The 11,060-nt window shown below is 37.0% G+C and overlaps 1 pseudogene; it reads left to right on the plus strand.

Annotated features, from left to right (window-relative positions):
* Nucleotides 1–11,060, plus strand: part of LOC118376513 (signal-induced proliferation-associated 1-like protein 1) — a 417,378-nt pseudogene that overhangs the window by 295,940 nt on the left and 110,378 nt on the right.

Raw genomic sequence — 11,060 nt, forward strand, 5'->3', positions numbered from 1 at the left:
TACGCGTTTTCAGTTACGTATTGCTTAATCTCTCTGGCTTTAATAATATGTCTCTCTTTAGCTTCCTTCCTTCCTTCCTTAAATAATAATATGTTATATGTTATAATATGTTTTCCTTCCTTCCTTCTTTAATTCCTTCCTTAATATGTTATGCCATATAAATATGTAAATATAGTGTTATAATAATAATAATATGTAATAATATGTTATATGTAATAATAGCATGTATTATGTATAATAATTTTAATATGTAATAATATGTTATGTGTAATAATATATTTATAATATGTTGTATAGTATATGTTATATGTAATAATATGTTATATGTAATAATATGTAATAATATGTTATAATATGTAATACTATGTAATAATATGTTATAATATGTTATATGTAATAATATGTTATAATATGTAATAATATGTAATAATATGTTGGGTGTTATATGTTATATGTAATAATATGTTATATGTAATAATATGTAATAATGTATTAACATGGTATATGTAATAATATGTAATAATATGTCATATATGTTACATGTAATAATATGTTATAATATGTTATAATATGTCATAATATGTAATAATATGTAATAATATGTTATAATATGTAATAATATGTTATAATATGTCATAATATGTAATAATATGTAATAATATGTTATAATATGTCATAATATATAATAATATGTAATAATATGTTATAATATGTAATAATATGTTATAATATGTAATAATATGTTATAATATGTAATAATATGTTATAATATGTAATAATATGTAATAATATGTAATAATATGTAATAATATGTAATAATATGTCATATATGTTATATGTAATAATATGTTATAATATGTAATAATATGTTATAATATGTAATAATATGTAATAATATGTAATAATATGTCATATATGTTATATGTTATAATATGTCATAATATGTAATAATATGTAATAATATGTAATAATATGTCATATATGTTATATGTAATAATATGTAATAATATGTAATAATATGTAATAATATGTTATAATATGTTATAATATGTCATAATATGTAATAATATGTAATAATATGTTATAATATGTTATAATATGTCATAATATGTAATAATATGTAATAATATGTTATAATATGTAATAATATGTTATAATATGTAATAATATGTTATAATATGTTATAATATGTAATAATATGTTATAATATGTTATAATATGTAATAATATGTTATATAATATGTTATAATATGTCATAATATGTAATAATATGTAATAATATGTTATAATATGTAATAATATGTTATAATATGTAATAATATGTTATAATATGCAATAATATGTCATAATATGTAATAATATGTCATATATGTTATATGTAATAATATGTAATAATATGTCATGTATGTTATATGTTATAATATGTTATAATATGTAATAATATGTTATAATATGTAATAATATGTAATAATATGTAATAATATGTTATAATATGTAATAATATGTAATAATATGTTATGATATGTTATAATATGTAATAATGTATTAACATGGTATATGTCAGTCATCACACATGGTGCCTCTATCAGTCATCACACATGGAGTCTCTATCAGTCATCACACATGGAGTCTCTATCAGTCATCACACATGGAGTCTCTATCAGTCATCACACATGGAGTCTCTATCAGTCATCACACATGGTGCCTCTATCAGTCATCACACATGGAGTCTCTATCAGTCATCACACATGGAGTTATTATCAGTCATCACACATGGAGTTATTATCAGTCATCACACATGGAGTCTCTATCAGTCATCACACATGGAGTCTCTATCAGTCATCACACATGGAGTTATTATCATTCATCACACATGGAGTTATTATCAGTCATCACACATGGAGTTATTATCAGTCATCACACATGGAGTCTCTATCAGTCATCACACATGGAGTTCCTATCAGTCATCACACATGGAGTCTCTATCAGTCATCACACATGGAGTCTCTATCAGTCATCACACATGGAGTTATTATCAGTCATCACACATGGAGTCCTTATCAGTCATCACACATGGAGTCCTTATCAGTCATCACACATGGAGTCTCTATCAGTCATCACACATGGAGTTATTATCAGTCATCACACATGGAGTTATTATCAGTCATCACACATGGAGTCTCTATCAGTCATCACACATGGAGTTATTATCAGTCATCACACATGGAGTCTCTATCAGTCATCACACATGGAGTCTCTATCAGTCATCACACATGGAGTCTCTGTCAGTCATCACACATGGAGTCTCTATCAGTCATCACACATGGTGCCTCTATCAGTCATCACACATGGAGTCTCTATCAGTCATCACACATGGTGCCTCTATTAGTCATCACACATGGAGTTATTATCAGTCATCACACATGGAGTTATTATCAGTCATCACACATGGTGCCTCTATCAGTCATCACACATGGAGTTCCTATCAGTCATCACACATGGAGTTATTATCAGTCATCACACATGGAGTCTCTATCAGTCATCACACATGGAGTCTCTATCAGTCATCACACATGGAGTCTCTATCAGTCATCACACATGGAGTCTCTATCAGTCATCACACATGGAGTCTCTATCAGTCATCACACATGGTGTCTCTATCAGTCATCACACATGGAGTCTCTATCAGTCATCACACACATCACACTGCTATGGAGTTATTATCAGTCATCACACATGGAGTCTCTATCAGTCATCACACATGAAGTCTCTATCAGTCATCACACATGAAGTCCATATCAGTCATCACACATGGAGTCTCTATCAGTCATCACACATGAAGTCTCTATCAGTCATCACACATGAAGTCCATATCAGTCATCACACATGGAGTCTCTATCAGTCATCACACATGGAGTTATTATCAGTCATCACACATGGAGTCTCTATCAGTCATCACACATGAAGTCCATATCAGTCCAAACAGGCATCTTTTGGAGCATGTGCAGACACACACACACACACACACACACACACACACACACACACACACACACACACACACACACACACACACACACACACACACACACACACACACACACACACACACACACAGATGTGCAGTAGTCTTTGTGTTGCAACAATGCTGTTGTGTCACAAAGGTTTGTTTTCACAGTTCAGTTTGTGGATAGATCAACAATTTGTTTGTCCACTCTGCTGCATCAGTTTATATGGAGAGCACAGAAGACCACCTGAATGAGAGCAGTCAATTATTCTCTTGTGACAACAACATTAGGACCTATGTTTCCTGTGGATTTTCTCATGCTAGAATATATCACCACAAGAGCCAGGAACACACACACACACACACACACACACACACACACACACACACACACACACACACACACACACACACACACACACACACACACACACACACACACACACACACACACACACACACACACACACACAAACACACACACACACACACATAGGTCCTCAGGAGGCTGAAGAAATTGGGCTTGTCACCCTCACAAACTTTTACAGACGCACAATTGAGAGCATCCTGTCGGGCTGTATCACCGCCTGGTACAGCACCTGCACCGCCCACAACCGCAACGCTCTCCAGAGGGTGGTGCGGTCTGCATCACGCCTCACAGGGGGCAAACTACCTGCCCTCTAGGACACCTACACCACCCGATGTCACAGGAAGGCCAAATTGATCAAGGACATCAACCACCCGAGACACAGCCTGTTCACCCAGCAATCATCCAGAAGGCGAGGTCAGTACAGGTGCATCAAAGCGGGGGACCGAGAGACTGAAAAACAGCTTCTATCTCAAGGCCATCAGACTGCTAAACAGCCATCACTAACTCAGAGAGGCTGATGCCAAAATACAGACTTGAAATCATTGGCCACGTTAATAAATGGATTACTCGTCTCATCTTGCATTACTCATCTCATATGTATATACTGTGACCAATAACATCTGCTAACTGTGTGTATGTGACCAAAAACATCTGTGAACCATGTGTATGTGACCAGTAACATCTGCTAACCATGTGACCAATAACATCTGCTAACCATGTGACCAATAACATCTGCTAACCATGTGACCAATAACATCTGCTAACCATGTGACCAATAACATCTGCTAACCATGTGACCAATAACATCTGCGAACCATGTGACCAATAACATCTGCTAACCATGTGACCAATAACATCTGCTAACCATGTGTATGTGACCAATAACATCTGCTAACCATGTGTATATGACCAGTAACATCTGCTAACCATGTGTATGTGACCAATAACATCTGCTCACCATGTGTATCTGACCAATAACATCTGCTAACCATGTGTATGTGACCAATAACATTTGCTAACCATGTGTATGTGACCAATAACATCTGTTAACCATGTGTATGTGACCATTAACATCTGCTAACCACGTGTATGTGACCAGTAACATCTGCTAACCGTGTGACCAATAACATCTGCTAACCATGTGACCAATAACATCTGCTAACCATGTGTCTGTGACCAATAACATCTGCTAACCATGTGTATGTGACCAATAACATCTGCTAACCATGTGTATGTGACCAATAACATCTGTTAACCATGTGTATGTGACCAATAACATCTGCTAACCATGTGTATATGACAAATAACATCTGCTAACCATGTGTATGTGACCAGTAACATCTGCTAACCATGTGACAAATAACATCTACTAACCATATGTATGTGACCAATAACATATGCTAACCATGTGTATGTGACCAATAACATCTGCTAACCATGTGCATGTGACCAATAACATCTGCTAACCATGTGTATGTGACCAGTAACATCTGCTAACCATGTGTATGTGACCAATAACATCTGCTAACCATGTGTATGTGACCAGTAACATCTGCTAACCATGTGTATGTGACCAATAACATCTGCTAACCATGTGTATGTGACCAATAACATCTGCTAACCATGTGTATGTGACCATTAACATCTGCTAACCCACATGTATGTGACCAGTAACATCTGCTAACCATGTGACCATTAACATCTGCTAACCATGTGACCAATAACATCTGCTAACCATGTGACCAATAACATCTGCTAACCATGTGACCAATAACATCTGCTAACCATGTGACCAATAACATCTGCTAACCATGTGACCAGTAACATCTGCTAACCATGTGTATGTGACCAATAACATCTGCTAACCACGTGTATGTGACCAATAACATCTGCTAACCACATGTATGTGACCAGTAACATCTGCTAACCATGTGACCAATAACATCTGCTAACCATGTGTATGTGACCAATAACATCTGCAAACCATGTGTATGTGACCAATAACATCTGCTAACCATGTGTATGTGACCAATAACATCTGTTAACAATGTGTATGTGACCAATAACATCTGCTAACCATGTGTATATGACAAATAACATCTGCTAACCATGTGTATGTGACCAGTAACATCTGCTAACCATGTGACAAATAACATCTGCTAACCATGTGTATGTGACCAATAACATCTGCTAACCATGTGTATGTGACCAATAACATCTGCTAACCATGTGTATGTGACCAATAACATCTGCTAACCATGTGTATGTGACCAATAACATCTGCCTAACCATGTGTTTGTGACCAATAACATCTGCTAACCACGTGTATGTGACCAATAACATCTGCTAACCATGTGTATGTGACCAATAACATCTGCAAACCATGTGTATGTGACCAATAACATCTGCTAACCATGTGTATGTGACCAATAACATCTGCTAACCACGTGTATGTGACCAATAACATCTGCTAACCATGTGTATGTGACCATTAACATCTGCTAACCACGTGTTTGTGACCAATAACATCTGCTAACCACGTGTATGTGACCAATAACATCTGCTAACCACGTGTATGTGACCAATAACATCTGCTAACCATGTGTATGTGACCAATAACATCTGCTAACCATGTGACCAATAACATCTGCTAACCATGTGACCAATAACATCTGCTTACCATGTGTATGTGACCAATAACATCTGCTAACCATGTGACCAATAACATCTGCTAACCATGTGACCAATAACATCTGCTAACCATGTGTATGTGACCAATAACATCTGCTAACCATGTGACCAATAACATCTGCTAACCATGTGTATGTGACCAATAACATCTGCTAACCATGTGACCAATAACATCTGCTAACCATGTGTATGTGACCAATAACATCTGCTAACCATGTGACCAGTAACATCTGCTAACCATGTGACCAGTAACATCTGCTAACCATGTGTATGTGACCAATAACATCTGCTAACCACGTGTATGTGACCAATAACATCTGCTAACCACATGTATGTGACCAGTAACATCTGCTAACCATGTGACCAATAACATCTGCTAACCATGTGTATGTGACCAATAACATCTGCAAACCATGTGTATGTGACCAATAACATCTGCTAACCATGTGTATGTGACCAATAACATCTGCTAACCATGTGACCAATAACATCTGCTAACCATGTGTATGTGACCAATAACATCTGCTAACCATGTGACCAATAACATCTGCTAACCATGTGTATGTGACCAATAACATCTGCTAACCATGTGACCAATAACATCTGCTAACCATGTGTATGTGACCAATAACATCTGCTAACCATGTGTATATGACAAATAACATCTGCTAACCATGTGTATGTGACCAGTAACATCTGCTAACCATGTGACCAATAACATCTGCTAACCATGTGTATGTGACCAATAACATCTGCAAACCATGTGTATGTGACCAATAACATCTGCTAACCACGTGTATGTGACCAATAACATCTGCTAACCATGTGTATGTGACCATTAACATCTGCTAACCATGTGTTTGTGACCAATAACATCTGCTAACCACGTGTATGTGACCAATAACATCTGCTAACCACGTGTATGTGACCAATAACATCTGCTAACCATGTGTATGTGACCAGTAACATCTGCTAACCATGTGACCAATAACATCTGCTAACCATGTGTATGTGACCAATAACATCTGCTAACCATGTGTATGTGACCAATAACATCTGCTAACCATGTGTATGTGACCAATAACATCTGCTAACCATGTGACCAATAACATCTGCTAACCATGTGTATGTGACCAATAACATCTGCTAACCATGTGACCAATAACATCTGCTAACCATGTGTATGTGACCAATAACATCTGCTAACCATGTGACCAATAACATCTGCTAACCATGTGTATGTGACCAATAACATCTGCTAACCATGTGACCAGTAACATCTGCTAACCATGTGACCAGTAACATCTGCTAACCATGTGTATGTGACCAATAACATCTGCTAACCACGTGTATGTGACCAATAACATCTGCTAACCACATGTATGTGACCAGTAACATCTGCTAACCATGTGACCAATAACATCTGCTAACCATGTGTATGTGACCAATAACATCTGCAAACCATGTGTATGTGACCAATAACATCTGCTAACCATGTGTATGTGACCAATAACATCTGTTAACCATGTGTATGTGACCAATAACATCTGCTAACCATGTGTATATGACAAATAACATCTGCTAACCATGTGTATGTGACCAGTAACATCTGCTAACCATGTGACAAATAACATCTGCTAACCATGTGTATGTGACCAATAACATCTGCTAACCATGTGTATGTGACCAATAACATCTGCTAACCATGTGTATGTGACCAATAACATCTGCTAACCATGTGTATGTGACCAATAACATCTGCTAACCATGTGTTTGTGACCAATAACATCTGCTAACCACGTGTATGTGACCAATAACATCTGCTAACCATGTGTATGTGACCAATAACATCTGCAAACCATGTGTATGTGACCAATAACATCTGCTAACCATGTGTATGTGACCAATAACATCTGCTAACCACGTGTATGTGACCAATAACATCTGCATGTGACCATTAACATCTGCTAACCATGTGTTTGTGACCAATAACATCTGCTAACCACGTGTATGTGACCAATAACATCTGCTAACCACGTGTATGTGACCAATAACATCTGCTAACCATGTGTATGTGACCAGTAACATCTGCTAACCATGTGACCAATAACATCTGCTAACCATGTGTATGTGAACAATAACATCTGCTAACCATGTGTATGTGACCAATAACATCTGCTAACCATGTGTATGTGACCAATAACATCTGCTAACCATGTGACCAATAACATCTGCTAACCATGTGTATGTGACCAATAACATCTGCTAACCATGTGACCAATAACATCTGCTAACCATGTGTATGTGACCAATAACATCTGCTAACCATGTGACCAATAACATCTGCTAACCATGTGTATGTGACCAATAACATCTGCTAACCATGTGTATGTGACCAATAACATCTGCTAACCATGTGTATGTGACCAATAACATCTGCTAACCATGTGTATGTGACCAATAACATCTGTTAACCATGTGTATGTGACCAATAACATCTGCTAACCACGTGTATGTGACCAATAACATCTGCTAACCATGTGTATGTGACCAATAACATCTGCTAACCATGTGTATGTGACCAATAACATCTGTTAACCATGTGTATGTGACCAATAACATCTGCTAACCATGTGTATATGACAAATAACATCTGCTAACCATGTGTATGTGACCAGTAACATCTGCTAACCATGTGACAAATAACATCTACTAACCATGTGTATGTGACCAATAACATATGCTAACCATGTGTATGTGACCAATAACATCTGCTAACCATGTGCATGTGACCAATAACATCTGCTAACCATGTGTATGTGACCAGTAACATCTGCTAACCATGTGTATGTGACCAATAACATCTGCTAACCATGTGTATGTGACCAGTAACATCTGCTAACCATGTGTATGTGACCAATAACATCTGCTAACCATGTGTATGTGACCAATAACATCTGCTAACCATGTGTATGTGACCATTAACATCTGCTAACCACATGTATGTGACCAGTAACATCTGCTAACCATGTGACCATTAACATCTGCTAACCATGTGACCAATAACATCTGCTAACCATGTGACCAATAACATCTGCTAACCATGTGACCAATAACATCTGCTAACCATGTGACCAATAACATCTGCTAACCATGTGACCAGTAACATCTGCTAACCATGTGTATGTGACCAATAACATCTGCTAACCACGTGTATGTGACCAATAACATCTGCTAACCACATGTATGTGACCAGTAACATCTGCTAACCATGTGACCAATAACATCTGCTAACCATGTGTATGTGACCAATAACATCTGCAAACCATGTGTATGTGACCAATAACATCTGCTAACCATGTGTATGTGACCAATAACATCTGTTAACCATGTGTATGTGACCAATAACATCTGCTAACCATGTGTATATGACAAATAACATCTGCTAGCCATGTGTATGTGACCAGTAACATCTGCTAACCATGTGACAAATAACATCTGCTAACCATGTGTATGTGACCAATAACATCTGCTAACCATGTGTATGTGACCAATAACATCTGCTAACCATGTGTATGTGACCAATAACATCTGCTAACCATGTGTATGTGACCAATAACATCTGCTAACCATGTGTTTGTGACCAATAACATCTGCTAACCACGTGTATGTGACCAATAACATCTGCTAACCATGTGTATGTGACCAATAACATCTGCAAACCATGTGTATGTGACCAATAACATCTGCTAACCATGTGTATGTGACCAATAACATCTGCTAACCACGTGTATGTGACCAATAACATCTGCTAACCATGTGTATGTGACCATTAACATCTGCTAACCATGTGTTTGTGACCAATAACATCTGCTAACCACGTGTATGTGACCAATAACATCTGCTAACCACGTGTATGTGACCAATAACATCTGCTAACCATGTGTATGTGACCAGTAACATCTGCTAACCATGTGACCAATAACATCTGCTAACCATGTGTATGTGACCAATAACATCTGCTAACCATGTGTATGTGACCAATAACATCTGCTAACCATGTGTATGTGACCAATAACATCTGCTAACCATGTGACCAATAACATCTGCTAACCATGTGTATGTGACCAATAACATCTGCTAACCATGTGACCAATAACATCTGCTAACCATGTGTATGTGACCAATAACATCTGCTAACCATGTGACCAATAACATCTGCTAACCATGTGTATGTGACCAATAACATATGCTAACCATGTGTATGTGACCAATAACATCTGCTAACCATGTGTATGTGACCAATAACATCTGTTAACCATGTGTATGTGACCAATAACATCTGCTAACCACGTGTATGTGACCAATAACATCTGCTAACCATGTGTATGTGACCAATAACATCTGCTAACCATGTGTATGTGACCAATAACATCTGCTAACCATGTGTATGTGACCAATAACATCTGCTAACCATGTGTATGTGACCAGTAACATCTGCTAACCATGTGACCAATAACATCTGCTAACCATGTGTATGTGGCCAATAACATCTGCTAACCACATGTATGTGACCAATAACATCTGCTAACCACGTGTATGTGACCAATAACATCTGCTAACCATGTGTATGTGACCAGTAACATCTGCTAACCACGTGTATGTGACCAATAACATCTGCTAACCACATGTATGTGACCAATAACATCTGCTAACCACGTGTATGTGACCAATAACATCTGCTAACCACATGTATGTGACCAATAACATCTGCTAACCACATGTATGTGACCAATAACATCTGCTAACCACGTGTATGTGACCAATAACATCTGCTAACCATGTGTATGTGACCAATAACATCTGCTAACCATGTGTATGTGACCAGTAACATCTGCTAACCATGTGACCAATAACATCTGCTAACCATGTGTATGTGGCCAATAACATCTGCTAACCACATGTATGTGACCAATAACATCTGCTAACCAC

This window comes from Oncorhynchus keta, chromosome 19 (genome assembly GCF_023373465.1).
Source record: "Oncorhynchus keta strain PuntledgeMale-10-30-2019 chromosome 19, Oket_V2, whole genome shotgun sequence".
In the NCBI taxonomy this organism is placed as follows: Eukaryota; Metazoa; Chordata; class Actinopteri; order Salmoniformes; family Salmonidae; genus Oncorhynchus; species Oncorhynchus keta.